Here is a 16,359-nt window from a genome sequence, read left to right as displayed (position 1 = left end):
GAGAAGTCAGGAAAAGGGAAATCGCTCAAGTCAATATTGATAGGGACAAATCTCTGTTTAGTTTAGTTTTATGTCCCACAAAGCAGGGGAAGTGAAGAAGGAGTGCCAGAGAAGCAGGGAGAGAGGGAGCCTTTTGACGTACAATGTTTGCCTTTATGGATAAGTATTTCCAGGGTTAAAGTTTTCATCCTGGTTCTTAAAAGGAAGGAAAAAAAAAAATGCGATATATTAACTTCTCACAAATACTCTGATAGGCAACCACCTACTGGAATCATATGTTGTGTGTGTCTGGACATATACAGTAATCTCAACCACCTAATTGCCTGGCAAATACCCTTTTTCATGAGTCATGGTCTTAGGAACAGCAGAAAGAACCTCATACACCAAAGCAGAGTGAGGCTTAATGCTTCAAGGCTGCTCCTGATTTTTGCCAGAGGGATCAGATGAGAGTCAGGTATTTCATTAAAGCCTACATCAGTATTATGTGTATTGTGTGTGTGCACTCTGCTTTTCACACTCTCTCTATAATCTGATTCAAGCACATGTGTGCTCTATTCAGCAGAAACTTATTTTTTTCCCATGTATAGTTCAGGCCTGAGGTCACCTACAATACGAGACAATGCCAGTACAATATTTCTTTGTATCAGCCTTGCCAAAACACCACAGCTCTCCACAGTGTTTAAAAAGAAAAAAAAAAATAAGGAAACCACAAGGAATTTTTATTTTCTACAACTCAAATCAGAAGGCAGAAGAAGCTGCCAAATTGTATGATAGAAACTCCTACGCACAGAACCCAGTAGAGTTGTAAACTGAACTTCTGTAGCTTTTTAATTGTAAATCCAGATGCTTTTATCAGGAATTCTTTTCAATGACCTTTCACTTGAAAGTCAATTTGTCAGTCTACTTACAGTGCCTGAAGAAATCATCATAGCCACAACACCAAGTCATTCTGAAGATGTTGTTACCCGCACAACTGCAAAGTTGTTACACTTGTTTCCTGGGGCAGTGTACTCACATTTTGCTTCTGCAGGACTTCAACATGATCTTTGCTCCAGTCAACAGAAGTAGCACAGAGCCCTTTGTAATCTAAAGACAGCAAGAGGAAGGGAAGCAAAATTACTGGGAAGCACAAGATCAAAGTCATTTCTAGTTGTTACACCTGACCTCTATCAAGGGAATCCCTTTAGACAGATCTGGTCCTCTGTGCAGCTGAACAATTTGGGATACTCTGAAGGCAAACCAGCTTGGATGCAATGGAAATCATTAAATAACTTCTGCTACAACACAGATAAGTTTGGCCTGTGACAGCAGGGATGGGTGCAAGGGACAGTGCTGGGCTTGGCTCCCTTAGCTGAACACTGACCTCGAATTCCCCACCCACTTAGACACAGCAGTGCAAGGGATACTCGTGTCCACATGCAGATCCACTCGCTGGCAGAGAAACCACAGAAACATCCATCTGGAAAAAGAATCCAAGAGTTCAGATATGTTTCCTCCACCTCTTGGGCCTGAAAAACAGGCTTGAGAATTTCTGAAGCTCAGGTTCAGTTGTATTTCTGGTGTTTTCTAAGTCTGGGAGAGCCAGAAATATGTGAAAGCAATATTTGGTGAGGGTTAGATACTCTTGTTTGTTTTTGTGGCTAGTACAGGATCTGCCAAGATCTGAGGATATAAAAAAGAACAAGGAAATTTGCATGCTGTGGGAGGGTGTTTCAACATGTGGTTTCTAACACGGAGGAGACATACATTTAGGTTTTGAGAAAAAGCTTTTGGCTGGTTCTAATTATCACCTACCTGTTGATTCCACCAATCCTAAGGGTGGTTATGCTCCCAAGTGTTGGTTAATTTTGTTATTAATTCTGATATATTTTAAGCGCTGACAATGTAATCAACCCAATAAAGAAAACAGAACTAGAAGTCTGGCACAGCTGAGGTCACAAGCTAGAGGATAGGAGTCATCAAGCAGATGATCTGAATGTTCTTGAAGAAAATGTTGATGTTTTCAGAAGATACTTTCCTCTTCCCCTTTTCAGCTGGCAATGCAGGGGGAGGTGGGGGTGGAGAGGGATCAGGAGGAGAAAAGAACATATAATTGGGTGATGAGGAGAGAGGACTCACACTAAAAACTTGCAGGAAGCACAAGGAAGTGAGCAAAGCTGACTGGCAGTCACTGAACAAGGAAGATGAGGGGAGAGAGAAAAAAAAACATTAGAGGGTCATCTAGTGCAGAGCTCCCCAGGCTGAGAGCCACCAAGGGCTATGAATTTCTGGTCAGGAGGAGAGCAACAGTTGATGATTGGAAAATACAGTCTCTGTGTCCTTCGACGAAGTCTCCAGTCACTAATGAAAATATTTAACACTGGATGGGAAAAAGGCCAGCAAAGATGACAGTTATCCTTAGGGATACAAGAATTACTCAGGAAAGTGATGGATCTGCCCTCAGCTGTCATCCAAACTTTATACGGAAACCTTCCTTTTATGGAATAGAATGAAAAATATTTCACATTTGGAAAAAGAAGAGGAGAGGAGAGGAGAGGAGAGGAGAGGAGAGGAGAGGAGAGGAGAGGAGAGGAGAGGAGAGGAGAGGAGAGGAGAGGAGAGGAGAGGAGAGGAGAGGAGAGGAGAGGAGAGGAGAGGAGAGGAGAGGAGAGGAGAGGAGAGGAGAGGAGAGGAGAGGAGAGGAGAGGAGAGGAGAGGAGAGGAGAGGAGAGGAGAGGAGAGGAGAGGAGAGGAGAGGAGAGGAGAGGAGAGGAGAGGAGAGGAGAGGAGAGAGGAGAGGGACTGGATGTGTTTGGAAGCAGAAATACAGGAGCACTATGAGGAGATCTGTTCTATTGCTGACTCAGTCAAAAACAAGCACTATTGGAAAGCTCATGAGAGTCTGTGTTTGTGTGATTCTTATCTGATTTCTACATGAAAAAAGGGTCAAAAGTTTATCCAAAGTTTAACCAGTGTATGAACTTTCGAATGCTGAGCTGAACTGAACATCTAACCTAAATCACTCCTCCAAATGTGATGCTATTTAGATCCACTTACTCAGTTAGCCAGCTTCAGGCTCTGTTATTAGACTGTCTTTATGCTGACTGCTCTTGCTAACTGACGTGTTTTTGGAGTTAATATTCCTACTTTGGGGATGCAGAAATTGAGGCCTAAGTCATTGTGAAAGACAATAAACTATGCTGTCCTCCTACTTGCTTTCTTTGTACTCTTTCCACTTGGCTGCTTGGCATGCACATTAAACCCTTCTGTATGTTGTTTACACCTAGGTACATAGCTCAGGAAGGGAGATGAGGGCTGAATGGCTGCAATCACTCAGGCTGCTGAAACTGCTGCTTTCCCTTCCAGACCATTGATCTCCCTGCTACCTGAACTGGGTACCTGAACAAGTGCATTTGACTTTTAACACCCCTTAGGGTGGGGGGTCTGCGTGTGTCTCTCCACTCCAAGAAAAGTCCAGCATTAGAAGGTTATAGCCCTTTGTAATGGGGTACAAGCAAGAGGTATGGTGCCTAGTAATTATGCCAATGTCTAAATATGGGAGGAAATGTGAGACCCCAGGGACAGATTGGGATGGGGAGACTGTTGCTTTTACCTCAGGGTGGCTCCATTGGCACCCATATGTCCTGCCTAGGGGGGTTCTACATTATCGGTACATCATCAGTGTAAGGAGAGCAATAAAATCCATCTCTTGCATGTCTGAGTGCAGATGCAGTTTGAAATAGAAGAACACTGTTTCAAAGCAGCCTGACTAGCCTAAGAAATAAAATAAATTCTTGGGAAGCCATCCCCACCCAGCTTTATCTGTTACAGGGACTTTAGGCAGCAGTTGTATTTGTCAAGGTGATGCTTCCTCACAGCTCTGGGCCACATATTCTGCAGCAAAATTTGGAGGGGTTCTACATAGCTGTGAGATTAAAATGAAATCCTTTAAATTATTTAAACTGTGAGTAAAACGTGGACTCTGAGGCTGTATAAATTTAAGCTCCCAGTCTCACCTCAGAAATTATTCCCTAGCCATAATTTGTAGATGGATACTTGTTGTCTTAAAAGCCGAAAAGGTCTGAGTTTTATTCAGTCATATACTGCAAAGGTATCCCCTTATATAAAAACTTCTCACATTCCCCCAGGCATTTGTGTTTCCCTAGCTGATTTTTCTGTTTCAATAGCAAGAAGAGATGTAACTTATAGAGAGACACCACTTCTCTTTTGTCAAATAGTGCACATTCCAGAGTGCTTGCTCATGCTACATCCTTCCCTATGGAGCTGCTGCCTAACTTTCCCAAAGCCGGTATTAATATCACAGACCATTATAATACAGTTATTTTCATGGAAGCCTGGGAGGAAGTCACATGGCATTAATTGGTCCCTGGTGCCCATAAGGTCTGCATTTAGTTTGTTGTTTTTACTTGCATAAGCAGCAATGAAGTGAAAAGCTGAGGAAGCAGCAGTGATTGTCTTAAATGAGTATTTTTTTAGTACCTATTTTGTTAATGAATTGTTGTTCCTCTTAATTGGATGAACATATATATTAGGCAGTGCGAGGACATAGGCACACACACACATTCTTCACCAGCCAAACTGAGTTTTCACACTTTTGCCATACTTGCAAGTGCTGGGCTGCCCTGGGTACTAGCAGGAGGGTGCTCTGTTGAATGCCCTTGGGCCCAGCATCATCCCAGCTCCCTGTTAGGAAGGAGCGCAGTGTGATGGCCATGGAGTCACCTTCCTCTGCCTACGTGCTTCGATGACAAATTCAAAACAGTAGCAACACACACACAAAAAACGACCAGAAGTGTCTTCTTGCCAAATACTTCTGCTCCTGTCACCTGCAAGTTCAAAGCAAATACAGCTTTTCTACTGGTGCTGTCTCCTATTTACCATATGTGCCCAATCTTGAGACAGTGAGAGTCAAGAATATCAAACTGGTCTGGTTATAACCTTGTCAGCACATGTACATGTACATGTGAGCACACTGGGAAACTGGGCTCTTCTCTGTGTCTGACCATGTGCAAGATCAGTGCAGCAGAAAGGCAGGGAAGAGCATGGTCCTACAGATAAAGGACAACAGTGAGAGTCCAGTGGACTGAAGACTTGTTGGTGACATGTAATTTCTACAAGAATTAGTAAACTCACTTACTGTTGATGTGTAATTATTTGCAGTGTTATAAGGATGTGTTTATAGCTCTTTTGTTAGACCTGATTTTTAAAAATCCCTTCCTGTCAAATGTTATTTTCAATTGAAGATTTCATGTTAACAATGCTTTTTGTCACAATGTGTGCTCTCTGACAGTCTTTTTAACTTTTCATTGAAGCACGGAAAATCCTCAAAACCAAAAGGTTTTGGCTGAAACCAGCAACAATTTAATTCAGAAATGCTACTGTGCTAATTCACAGGAACCATAATTTGGCTGTCTCATTCTTCTGAAGGATTTAGAATCTCCAGCTAAAAAACACCTCCAATATGCTTCTCAGGAAGGATTTCCATGATTGCCTTGATTGCCGTGATGCACCATGACATCCAAGAGAGGAAATGCATGCAAGGTAGAAGGAGTGAGCAACAGCTCTCAGTTAACTGGGAATAAGCTCAAATGGCCACACACACAAATGGATAACTGAGGCAAATAATCCCCAGAAAGTGTCATAGCAGCATTTTCAAATCAATACATTCCTCCCCACCTTCTCTCCCTGGCCCCAGAAGTTATCAAGTTCAGAGGCATTTGGGATGAAAACCCAGATTTTCAAATATCTGTGCGAAATAAAATATTCTTCCACAATTTTAAATGGAAGAATGGTATTTATATATTTTTGTGGCCTAGAATATGTCTTAGAATACAATTAATGTAAAAGAAAACGCCTGGTGGATAGAGTAAAAGGGACGGTGACTGTGTGTCTCTAATCCACTGAATTTAAAACCAATCCTGATCATTTTGAACACAGACATTTTGAGACAATTTATCCATAAGCCCCCACCCAACATAGGCTATGGCCAAGCCATAGCACCCAACATTTGCCATGTTCAAGTCAGCTTTCTAAGCTCTCCTGTTGTTGAAACTTTAAGCTTGTCTTTCACCCACCAGAAAAATGCTCCTGCCTTATCCTTGACAAAGCTTGCATACTTCAATCATGCCTTATCCATACAAAAAGTCTAATCAGCATCAAGTACTGAGCAGTAGTCCTGATGGAAATGTTTTTGGCAGGTTCATTGCTTTATCAGACAATGCTATAGGTTAGATTAGAAAAGTTACAGATATCCATGCCCAAGCCTTCTTGCCTTCTCCGAAAGCCCTGCCCATTAGGTGACCAAGGAATCCGTCAGAAGAAAAAAGCCTCACAAAAGAAAAGGCTTAGGTTTTTATCTGAAATCAGCCATTTCAGTCCAATTCCATTACACAGAGAACTGAAAGGCTTTTTTGTTTTTATTCCAAAGCTGAATGAAAACAATTTCTGAACTTCAACAGTTGTTGCAAAATGAAATTGTCATCCTGTGGACAGCACCACTGAGCATATGGTGTTACTGTCAAATAAATCTTGTTTAATACCGAAATGAATAACATTGTGCTGATTGAATTCTTCAGTGTATTTTTAACTCACTCAAGCCATATCTTTTCTCATCTAAACAGAGTTTTGCTGCAGGACCGAGTCCATTTTGTTATGCAACATCTTTAGCTATGCAAGCTATCCATTTTGCTATGACATTTGATTTGATTTGCCTTGCAAGGACCACCACAGCAGGAAACAGTCTATTTACTTCCTCTTCCTGGGAGCATTGGACATCTTGAAAAAAAGCTTGTTCATCAGAATTTAACAGGTTATATTTCACTTTTGCCGGTCCAAGTAATTTGGATACTCTGGAGAAATATTCTTAGTATTGTCATAAGGAGCTTAGTCACATCAAAGCAACTCTACATCGTTAATGTGCATTTAGATATTTGCTAATGAAAGACCCTTAGATATCCAGCCATGTTTGGTCAATGGTGGCAATTTGTGCCCTCACTTTTGCAAATTTATTATCAATTTAAGATTTCTTGTAGGTCTCCAATCTAAGCTAAAAAAAACAAAAAACCAACCAAAAAATTAGTTTAACATATTTCATGACATGCCTGTGAGGTACAGCAGTGTTCCATTGTATGTCTATTACATACAAGGGGAGCTGAGATTCAGGGGTGTGAAACTCACACCCTTGAGTCTTTTGCTGCAAAGATCCTTAGTATCAAACCAGCTTTGAGGAGCTGAACCAAAAGAGATCTTGGAAGTTACTCAGAAAGTCTGAAGACAGACAGTGACCTGGGCCTTCTCAGCACCCAGGTTAGGTGAGGCAAAGATGCATCAACTGTGCTTTCCTCATGGAGGTCCTAAGCATGTCCCAGCTCTCAAGAAAGGCCTGAGGCTGAAGCACTACACTTTCCCTCTGGATTTCATCCCTGTTAAAAAAAGGGACAGTATAATTGTTCTGTGGTTCATTTGCATTCAGTTTTATTTTGAATCTCTTTCCTTTCTGAAACAGTCACTGCACACCTATAGATCAGGCTGAACAACTCATTTCATCTCCTTTCTGCACAGTAGGAATGATGAAATTTCTGTGAAAGGATTGAGTGCCTACAGACAGAAAGAACAGTACAGTAAAATTTTATTTGACACATCTCAGCATAGATAGCATGTTTTTTCTCTGTGTCCTTGTTTGTGTCAAAAGAAACAGGACAATTAGTACTCACAAACTAGCATCGCACTTTCTAGGGCTACTTCTTTGTCTGGTGTTAGCAGGCATAGCTCTCTCCATGGATCTGTACCAGTTAACCAGCAGAAGACCAATTGCTGTAGCAAGGAGCAAGGCAGGCCCAGCACTTCCCAGGGTTTTATGCTGGTTTGAGCTCCTTTTGTCCAATACTTGACAAGGGGCCCAAACTAAATAGGAGACCAGAGGGCAAAGGGCAAAAGAATGATACTAATTCACAAACAGCCTCATAAAACTATTCTTGTTGGCCCTTCAAAAAGTCTTAACTTCTGCCAAAATAACTACACATGGATGAGGTCATCATGAGCAGTCAGCAAGTCTTGCTTTGCAAGAGAAAGGTCTGTTCACATTTTGCTTGAATCAATAGAGGGATAAGTACAATGGAGACAATCTCAGCCTGGCTAGCTGGCCATCTTCCACCTATTTCCTTATTAGGGACTCACCAGAAGTTGACAAATTCGTGCTTTGGTCTTAACTTAATGGTGATCCAGAGGTTGTTTTCAGAAGATGCTGATTCCTGGTTGAACAAAGCCCTTCAGGATGTGAAATGGTCAATGTTTTCATTACCTGCTGCTTCACACAGAAAGGACCAAACTTGAACACAGCAGAAGAGCCTTTTGTACTACTGAGTCAGGGTGCTCTCAATGGTCTTTTTTTCTTTGCATTAACTATCTCATGAAGTAAATAAAAAAGATTGCTGAAGAACATCACCCTTTTCTGTTTTCAATGGGAAAATATTTTATGCAACCCTATATTAGACTTCCATTTGTGTCTTTTGTAATACCTTTGCTGTCTCATATTTGTCAAACAAAGCTCAACTAACAACTCATTTTTTTTGTTTGTTTGGTGGGGTGTGGTTTTTTGCCAACAATTTAGTTAGTTTGGAGAATGGTAAGACTTCTTTCTCACATAATATTCTTTGTAGTTCCTTTTTGTGCTCTTGCTAAATACATCACAAGGATCACTTCATTTATCATGAAGATTCAGCAGTGAAGTAGTTAAGTAGTTATAATTGTATTTTTTGGTTTTTTTTGGTTTTTTTTTTTTACAGGACTAATAAGGAAACTTTTATGAGGTTGTTTGTGAATTAGCATCTACAACTTTCCCTTTGTGCTCTGACCTCTGTGTCTGAGACTCCTGGCAAGAGCAGAACAAAATCAATGGGAAATGCAGTGCCTGCTTTTGTTTGCCTCAACAGATGTAAGAAAGAGAACAACTTCAGTGATGGTTCTAAGCTTATTAATCTCAGGTGAGGATTAAGGATTTCAACCTGATGAGATAATTGGCATATGTAAGCTCAGAAGCAAATATTGAAAACCAAGCTAACCAAGCTCTTTAGAAAAACAAGTCCAGTTAAACAGAGTCAACCTGAACTTTGGATGCTGAAGTTTTGATGCCAGAAACACACTTGGGTGAGCAAGTGACTCCAAGAGGGCCAGAAGTGATGGAGTCAAGTCCTTGTCAATGGAAATTTTCTGTAGTCTACAAGGACTCAGCTCATTAGCCTTCTCAATAAGAACACTATCATGATGCCTGCAGGAATTTTGTCTCTCTTAAACAGCCTGACCTCTCCAGTCTGATTGAGTGGACTGCCAGAATCAAAACTAACTGAGTGAAAGGACAAACACACACTCATACACTCATACATGCATGTGTGTACACACATAGACTATGATTGCATAAACTCTATTTCCTTAGGAAGACTAAAATTGAAGTAAGCATTTACATGATAAAGCAAAGCAAAGCAGTCAGGGCTCTGGAAGGCTTTCAGTCAGATCCTTGTCTTCTGTAAATCAGTGTGGAGCACAATGAAGCAGTACCCATTTGCACCAATTTGGGGCATCTGGCCCTAATTCTTGACTAGTCCATTGTATATCCAGTTTTTGCAAAATGAAAATGTCAGGGTTTTGAGACCAGGATCAAAGATATGTTAGAAAGAAAGTTTGCTAGGGAATTGAAAACCCACAAGGGATAGAGCATGAAGGCTAAATAATATCCTAAAGTAATGGCTACAACATTTTCAGGAAGCTTTCTTTCCCTCGATACATCGCATTTTAAGGCATCACTGTTCAGTTTCATAAAGAACACTATTGCTGACAAAATAACCTCCAGTTATTGCTGTTTCAATTACTGCATTGATCAATTTGAAATGTCTGTTTGCTTGACATGACTGTGAGTGTAAATGATTTGAAATGTAATACAGTGTTGCAAGATGATTTGAACCACTCTTTACAATTTTCTTTCTTCAGAAAGATGAGAGTGAGCCAAAAAAGAAAATTAAAACTGGTTTAGGGAAACACCTAAAACAGTTATGGCCTGCCTTGATTCATTGTCCTGAATAAAAATACTATGTTTTGTATAATGTATTAACAAAACAAGCAAGCAAGAAAACAAACAAAAAAGCCCCACACACATAAAAAAACCCAAAACCCAAAAGAAACCCCAACAAAACAAACAAAGAATCAGAGATTGGTTCTTCTGACCACAATTTATTAGGCAGCCTTGATCCCAAGTGATCTGTCTGCAAGGCCTTTGCAAGCTGATGGAATTTCTGTGTATGTATATAATTGTGTCTCTGTCCTGGAGCAAACCATTGTCAGGCAGTAGCCTGAGAGTGTGGTCTAAGTTAAACTTATTTCTACATTTCATATGCTTCCAGGCAACTGGAACCTTCAGCTGGGGTCTTCATTAAGAAACAAAGAATGAGGTCCACTAAGTGGATTAAGATTCATGTCCTGTATGGGACAAAAACTAGCTTTTTAGAATAGCATATCATCTAAGTTGTCAAAGAAATGTGCTTATAACATGTTCACTGTACACTGGGAAAAGGTTAAAAGGTTAAAAAGCAAATGATCTGACCAGTGCCTCCTAAAGAGTATTGAGATAGGTACTCAACTATTTTTTTCTAAGGTGGCCATTGTCATTGGGATTAACACACTATTTTCTTGTAGAAATAACCAATAATCAAAAGCAAGGATGTCATGTGGAAAACAAGGAACCTTTCCCCCACTCAGTGAAAAAAAAAAGATATCTACAATTACAAAAAACAAAAAAACAAACAAACAAAAAAAAAGCCAGGTGTGGTCTTTGTCATTGTCTAACGAACTGATCTGAAACATAGCCCTAGAACCTGCTCTTGGTGGGTGAAGCTTTAAACAAGAAATCAGGTCTAGTCTAGTCATGTTGCACTTTCAGAGAGGTCAGGCACCGGGTTTTGAAAAAGTCAGTGAACTGGACAGTGTGGAGATTGTCAGAGAAGGTGTTAATTTTCTCACAGGTCAAACATGTCTTCTCAAATCCTGATATGTGAAAACTATAATTCACTTTTTCCTGAGGCTTTTGTTGACCAGCAGACTTCAAGTTTTTCTCAGCTTGTTCTTTGTTTCTTTGTGATTGCAAGAAACATAGTAACAAAGTTAAGGTTATATCCACCTGGCCAGATTCTGGTCCAAGAAATCAACTTCCTTGTGTGAGAATCTGTTACCATTCAATCATTGCTTATAATAAACCAGAAATTGATCTAATTGTGAGCCCAGATCAGATTCAAAATCCCTTCACTGTATTGTTCCTGCTACTTGCTCGATGTGTATTGGAATCTGGTAGACATAGAAGTGCTGGGAATGTCTTCTGAGAAGATATTTCATACTCTACAACATAGTTAACTTGGCCACATTTTCAGCTGCTTGGTAACAGCAAATTCATGCTCAAAGTGGCTCCAAGAAACTTCATGATGTGGCTGACAGACATCAGTTAACATGTTCCTTTTTCTGGAAATTATGCCACTGTCCTGATACAGGGTAAGATAGCCCTACTGATGCTCAACTCTATCTTCACTGCTATTTCATCATGAAAGCAAATACCCCTCTGGCATTTCCCACATGGGCACCTGGTTATCCACAGAAACTAAAATATACATATATAAAGATGATATTGAGGAACTCCCTGTGCAGACTCTCTCCTATCTTTCAGAATATTTTCATAATATCTCTCCCAGTTGTTAGAAAAGTTGTACGGTTAGGAAAATTGTCTGAAAAGATGCAATGCTTGGCTTCTTTCCTCAGATCCAGAATGTTCTATGTGTTCCTTGGATAATGAACAACATGCTGGGTAGTTCCAGATAAGGTATCCAATAACTCTATTTTGTGTCCCCACTTTCCTTGCCCTTGTTCCAGAGAAAATTGGATGACTGCCTGAGAAATAATTTTATTGTGAGGAGAGTTATTATGAAAACGTACTCTGCTATTTTTCATTGACCTTTAAAATGAACTCTCTAATTAAGTGCAAATGGGAAACTTACTTGGAGCAGGTTGTCTGTAATCTTGGACAAGACAGACACAGTAAAGTTTATGAACTTGATAGGTTGAACCTGCCAAAAGTCAATTTTGCTTTACTTCCATATACTGCACATAGAATATCTATAACATGTTGCTGAAAATTAAGAAAAAGGGGATTCCCTAGACATCTGTTTGCACTGAAAGTTTTGTGTTTTTTTTTTAAAGGAAAAGCAGATGATATCCCAGATGATAAAACATTTGTGGAGATTAATCTTTTATGCAGTAGTTTTTATTTTCTTCTTAAAGAATCTTTGCTTCTTACTGAATGGCAAGATAATTGTAAGAAATGGCACTCAAAAAAAAACCCCAAACCAAATATCAAAATAAAACAGAGCCCCACATATTTCTATTTGCTGTGGAACTGATTTGTATTGAACTTACATATAGGAAAACTGTGTTATCAGATAGGAGAGATTAAAATTATTTTGGTAAACTGCAACTTGCGAATTTCAGTTCTTGATGGAAGTACATCTAAATCTGATGGTGAAGTTATAGGAAACTATGACTAGATCCACTCTTGTGATAGCCACAAATTCTCCTTCCTTTCATGAGCTTCACAAGGGAGAGGGCACTGCTGAGGCATATTTGACATCAGACTGGTGGGCTTCAGATGGTTTCTCTTACTACCAGACTGTACGGCATTAAGAGTAATGGAAAACCAGAAGACTCGAAATACAGCTGTACAAGTTAAAATAATTGAAATACAGGCCATAGAATGAATTTAGCTGCTGTCTGAAATTTTTCAGGTTGTTTGCTTTGTTTTGGCTTTTTCCAGAGCTCTGGCTACAGCTATGTGACTGTGTTTCTATTATTTCCCACAGTAGCAAAAACCAGCAGTAGCTCAGCTGATATCAGTGGGAACCTGCTGGAAGATCAGACTCAGACTTAGGAGAGTCTTCTCTTTTATCAAAAAATGTGTAGTCAGCATGATCTGAAACATTTTTTTGTACCTATTCACATACGTTCAAATTACACTAAGTAATTCAGATACAAAGTTTCTTCACAAACCCTCATAACACATCTGCTAGAAAGATCATCTTTCATCAGAAAGGAATGCTTTCTTTATGAGACACTAAACTCCTTTGAAATCTTATTTATTTCCCAGGGATGGTTTTTTCCTTAAAAAAAAAAAATTTACTCTCGCTCCACAGATCTCTTATGAAGATCTTAATTTAGCTGTTTGACTTTACATTTCATTTGGGACTACAATATTACTCTCAGGCTTCTTGATAGTAAATATGAAAGGCCATTTCCCTCTTTTGCATCATAAATTAGCTAGCAAGTAAAGTTACAAATGCATGAGGAAACTGATGCTTATGTCATTGCAACAGACTGTTGTTGTAAATGACACTTCCACTAAAGCAAGTGACATGAAAAAGATCTGCAATATTGTAAAATGACAAAATAGAGTATGAAATGTCAAGTGACAAGAGAAAAGTCATTAAAGCAGATTCTGGGGTTAGAATTCTCTCACACTTCTGCACTGCAGTGCACATAGGGGTTTGTTGCATCTTTCTTTGCACTCAGGTGTTAAGAAACATGCCAACTTGAAAGCACATTGTGTGCAGCATATCTGAGGACTGTGAGGTGATTTCAGAGTGCTCTGAAAACAAGGGGAGCTACTTTTTTTGTACCACAGATTTACTACATGCCATTTGGCAAAGAAATTAACTTTCCATTTTTAGCACTCTCTCTTGCAAAATGCTGAATGGCCCCAATTCTCCTGTTGCCTAGAACTGTGTACCACATGGCCCTAACTATGGTAACATGATGTGCATAAACTAAACGGTACCTCACAAGTATACAGATGGTACTTTCACTGAAAGTCAATAGTGACCACACATGTGCAGGCATGAGGAGATATTGCTGTAGAAGCTGCGTATAGAAACCACATCTAAATTTTTATGTGCTACAAAACTGCTCCTTAAAACTACTTTCAATAACAAATGTCATCATTTAGTCTAGCAGATCAAAACACAACATGGAAGTCCATCTGTGCTATTCAAAGCTCTTGTGCTGCCAAATATCTTAAAGAAGATCTAATTTTTTTTACATGTATTTATTAGCACCTAATTCTGGGTTACGTCACTAAAATCTTACTTATAATGCTGGCATTTTCCCAGTAAATATATTTTGGCTTGATTTGTCTTTACTTTCTCTTGATTTTGGCTCCTTTGTGATCTTTCCCTCTGGATTTAATATAAAGGGATTCCTGACATTTATGGAACAAATTCCTGCTGAAGTCTCTAGGGCATGTTGAGTCCAAGAAGAACACTAAACAGGATTTCTCTTAAATGTAAGACTTGGTAAACTGATTTCTTGTAATAGGAAGGAGTGCATCATGATTCTGAATTGGCCTTGTCCCCTAGAGTGATTCCTGAATGTCAGGTATCATGAGAGTGTGAAAGCACTTACCTAATAAACAGTGATCTCTGTGACAGTCTCTGCACTGATTTTTTTCACCTCATAAATATGTTGGTTTAGCTCCATGCTCTTTTTGAGAAATTTTCCACCAGCTCTGATGAAATGGAAAATCCTGAAAGTATATAAAGACAGGGGTAGGCTTCCATTTATGCTTTTGCTGGAGAGAAGAAATATTTATCTAAAAAACTAGGTCCTATTTTAGCCTAAGATATATTGTTCCATCTTCATTTCATCCTGAAGAGGCTGATTCCATAGCCAAGTACTGTCATGGGGGTAAGACTGTTTAATTGGATTCTGTCCTTGGGCTTTCAGAGGTGCAAATGCTTTGGGAAACAGTAAACCGTGGAATAGAAGAGACTGTTAATCTATTTCAGGTTTTGTTACAGGTCTCCTGTGTCACACAGGACTGTCACACAGTCATCAATTAGATATTTGGCCAATTGATTTTGAAAGAGTTGGTTAGTATGAGATGTAGATGTTGTACATCCTCAGCTGATGGCTCTTACAGCATTCTGCAACATGCCCTATAAATACTGACTCTGGATAGAAAATAAATATCTTTCTAATTTTTTTTTTAATGAATGTGATCTTTCCTTCACATAATAGTAAAGATAACCCTGATGCTGAATATGCACACATTCTTCAGAGCAGAACGGGGATTACTGACAAACTTCTAAATAGGAAGGGCAGAAAAATGTGGAACTGTTCAGTTCAGAGAAGGCTAATACAAGAAACACAAAAAAATTTAAAACTAATGGAAGGAATAAAGAGTGCTTCTGCTTTGCATGTCTTTATACTTTAAAAGGGTTGATGGATCATACTCCAGCAATTAGATGGACTACTGGGCTAAATGAACTTGTGCTTAAATCCCAATGGGCAATTCCTACAGCAGACACAGAAATGTGATGTGTGATGCAGGCCAAACTGAGGTCCTGCAAATGTGTTCTCAGCCATTACTCATCTTAAGGGAGTGCAACTCACTCTTAAAGATTTGTAAAGTGCTTGAGATTCCCTTATACAGGGTGTGAAAAATTGTGTGTGTAAGTGCATGTGTGTCTGCACATGCTTCCTTGAGAGGGTTCTAATTTATGGACAGAGACTTTTGCACACAAATAAACACAGCCATACATAGTTTCATGTCCTCTTGAATTAACCCATCTGGCCAGACCTCAGCATTATGGACTGGTTTCATTCGGATGATGGAAGAGGAAAATAGAAGGATTAGTGAAGCAAAATAGAAAGTAGAAATGAACTCAGGGAAGCTGTAGGTGTCTGGACCTAGCCTATAGAAAATGTATTTTAAGTGTCAGAATTTGTCTCAGTATCTCTTGACACAGTTCCAGTCACAGAACTACCAATGGGCTGTGTACCATATGATGTGTAATCTTGCACACCCTAACAATAGTTAGTAGCCAGGGGGTTACTATTTTCTTTTTTCTATGGCTTGTTTTAAGTACTAGCACCACAGAATCAGTTATGCTCAAGATTATGTGTCGTGTTGAGTTACAGCTTGATTGTGTCACATTTCTGTCATATCTTGATATTGGCTTCAAATTTAGTGATCATCTGTGTAAAATCAATGTTACAGAATGAGGTCCTTCCCATGTGAATAAACAGGATAAGTAGAGGATATTGATTTAAAATAGGAAGAAAAAGTTATTTTAAATATTGCTAGCATGTTAACATGGGAGTTCTGCTCTGTGGTTAAAGACCACTTGAAAAGGCTGTTTCTATGTTTAAAACAAGCTTTTAGCAAGTGAGGCAGTATTTCATCAGGGTTTATTTTTCATCAAATTCAGTCTGATCAAGTTTAGTAAAGGAGATACTTAAACAGCCTAATTGTTCAACTATTAACCAGCTGGTACATAG

The 16,359-nt window shown here is 39.4% G+C and overlaps 1 long non-coding RNA gene across 4 annotated transcripts in view; it reads right to left on the bottom strand.

Moving 5' to 3' along the window:
* Nucleotides 1-16,359, bottom strand: part of LOC139794313 (uncharacterized) — a 115,488-nt gene that overhangs the window by 4,826 nt on the left and 94,303 nt on the right. For 2 of the 4 annotated variants that reach the window (XR_011725068.1, XR_011725066.1), the window contains exons 3-4: nucleotides 1,364-1,459; nucleotides 909-1,086 (exon numbers count right to left, since the gene is read on the bottom strand). This is a non-coding gene — a long non-coding RNA (uncharacterized lncRNA). The remainder of the gene's footprint in view (nucleotides 1-908; nucleotides 1,087-1,363; nucleotides 1,460-16,359) is intronic. The other 2 variants (XR_011725067.1, XR_011725069.1) reach the window with 1 other exon arrangement.

The sequence above is a fragment of the Heliangelus exortis genome, chromosome 3 (genome assembly GCF_036169615.1).
Source record: "Heliangelus exortis chromosome 3, bHelExo1.hap1, whole genome shotgun sequence".
In the NCBI taxonomy this organism is placed as follows: domain Eukaryota; kingdom Metazoa; phylum Chordata; class Aves; order Apodiformes; family Trochilidae; genus Heliangelus; species Heliangelus exortis.
Note: the sequence above shows the minus strand (reverse complement) of the source record. Positions and strands in the feature narration are given on the sequence as shown.